Genomic DNA, 2,407 nt, shown 5'->3' with positions numbered 1-2,407 from the left:
GGACGCCCTGCAGAGCTGCCCTCGACGTCGTCTTCCTCGTCGGTGCCGCGGATCGCCGCCGTCAAATCCGTCGCCGTCCGGCCTCCCTCAAGCTCGCCGTCCACCTCTACAGGGTCTACGTGAGCTCTCCGTCCGTTTCCCCCTCTCTGTTTCATCGTTCGCGCGCCGTAGCTAGGTTATCTACCGAGGCCGAAACCCCACCGCCGCCGGCCATGTCGCCTCGTCGCTCTAGCCACCACAGCTCGCGTCCAACCTCAGGCCCGTGCTCAGGAGTGTTAAGAATAGAATAGTTGCTTATTAATTAAGCTAATTAGGATTAAGTTAATTGTTAGATAGGTTGTTTGGTTCTCAAGCAACCATGTACTTCCTTGGTTCTCAAGGCAACTATGTAATTCCTTGGCTCTCAAGTAACTATGTGTTTATTTGACCGCCAAACACCATGTATACTTCCGCCTGGGTATAAATACCTCACTTCTATCATCAATAAAGGCTGATGGATCATCTTTCAATCAAACTCTCTCGTTCTTTACTTTTCACTCAAAACACGTTATCAGCACGCCTCTGCCGAGAGCCTCGACGAAGAACTCCGATGAATTCCTTTCTCCGGATACGCTGGAACAACCTTCTCCTCGTTTCTTCTTTTCGTCGACCCCGTCGTCCTCTGCGACGATCTGCCCATCAATCATCAACCAATTAAATTGGCAGTTCCTTCTCAATCTTAGATTCATTTTCATCGCAGATGCAAAGAGTAAGAAGGCCACCATGAGAAGAAAGCATAAAATCCTGAGAATTTACAATTTCTTGCATCTGCCATGACGAACACACATCTGAAGAACAATAATTGGAAGAGCGGAAAAACAGTCGAACAAGGATCGGGAAGCACAACGCAAAGATCAAGAGATAAAGTCACAAACAGCAAGCATCCCGAATCAGCCTTAAAGACCAGAACTCTTGATCTTATTCGTTAGATCATCAGGTGATACTATTCCAAATTTTGTTCTTAGAAAAATACTAGTAACCTCCAATCCAGGCGACGTACCTGCTGGCAGCGGAGAGCCCAGCCTCGACGTCGCACCGGTGCACGACGTGCAAGACACCCGGCCAACGGCCAACTCCCTTACCAACAGCCGAGACGGTGGTTGTGAGGCACCCCTCCTGGTCCGGCTCCTTGTGCTACGGCGCGCGGCGCTCTTTCCCCAGGCAGCGCAAGCCACGGAAACGCGCGTGGCCGCAGCCTGTCGGCGCGGCTCCCCGCGACCCGGCCACCAAGTAGTTGAGCGCCCGCCGGCGTGCCGCACAGAGGCGGCTCCATCCTGAACGAGGCGCAGCGGCCTCAGCTTTCCGACGCGGTGCTTGCGACGAGCGGCGGGCGCGCATGACACCTGCTAACGCAGCCCCATAGCATTGATGCCATCGGCACTTGCGTAATTGGAGCACTATGAATCGATTGGTTCATCGTTCTGAAATCTGAATACTATCTCCATTAGCAACCGCACAGGAGGAAAATTGGGGCAACCTTATCCTTATCCCTTTGGCGGTTTTCCGAATCAGCCCTCCTGTTTTTCTATATTCTCATGTTAGTACCTACAACACATGTTCAGCCACATGCTTTACAGTGTTTTACATCTGTGCCCATGAGATTCTCGAAATCATGTTTCAGGCCGTAACAAGTAGTAATACAGACACACTATCTGTTTAGATCCTCAGATCTAATTTTATGCAGTTCAGTCTCTAACACTTACAGTTTTAAGTCCTCAGACTTAGACTTAGTTAATTCTCCAGTGTGCTTGTTGTAAAGTGTAGAAAAAGAAGAAAAAATGTAACATGTTCAATCCGTTTGCCTCATGCAATCTCTATAACATGTAATTGTGTGCAACAACTTTATTTTGGCAATCGAAATAATAGTGTGGGACTACCTCAAATTTTATTTGTAAATCACAAGGTATTGGTGGCATCTACTGCATAATATGCAGATTATCCATCACTACTGTGAGGTCTACGTCTTGTCATTTTAACAAGATGACTACCTTCGAAGTGCTCTTCCAAATATTAATATTATATGTGACTATCTCGAGATATCATAAGGTAATAGTGACATCTACTGTAAATTTTTACAGACTATCCACTATTACTGCAAGGTCTACATCATGTCACTTTGACAAATGATTACCTTCAAAGTGATTTTCTTAAATATATAGCATAACATAAGGTAATAGAGATATGAACATCTACTGACAAAAGTCAGACTATGTTTTCTATTACTGCGAGATCTACACCGCATCCGGTGGCTATCTTTAAATGTTATCCTATATAAAAATTGAGGTCTACACATATGGCTATAAGGCATCAGCCAAATTAAAACTTGCTCATCCGAAGCATTTATTGTTGTTGTTCACTAAAATATTTT

At 46.0% G+C, this 2,407-nt stretch overlaps 1 long non-coding RNA gene across 1 annotated transcript; it reads right to left on the bottom strand.

The window, feature by feature from the left end:
* Nucleotides 1–368: 368 nt before the first annotated feature.
* Nucleotides 369–1,479, bottom strand: LOC119363275. Its single transcript, XR_005173877.1, has 2 exons — nucleotides 1,040–1,479; nucleotides 369–671 (listed from the first exon to the last, which is right to left on the bottom strand). It is a non-coding gene; the product is annotated as an uncharacterized LOC119363275 (long non-coding RNA).
* Nucleotides 1,480–2,407: the final 928 nt, after the last annotated feature.

Source organism: Triticum dicoccoides, chromosome 2B (assembly GCF_002162155.2).
Source record: "Triticum dicoccoides isolate Atlit2015 ecotype Zavitan chromosome 2B, WEW_v2.0, whole genome shotgun sequence".
NCBI classification, from domain to species: Eukaryota; Viridiplantae; Streptophyta; class Magnoliopsida; order Poales; family Poaceae; genus Triticum; species Triticum dicoccoides.
Note: the sequence above shows the minus strand (reverse complement) of the source record. Positions and strands in the feature narration are given on the sequence as shown.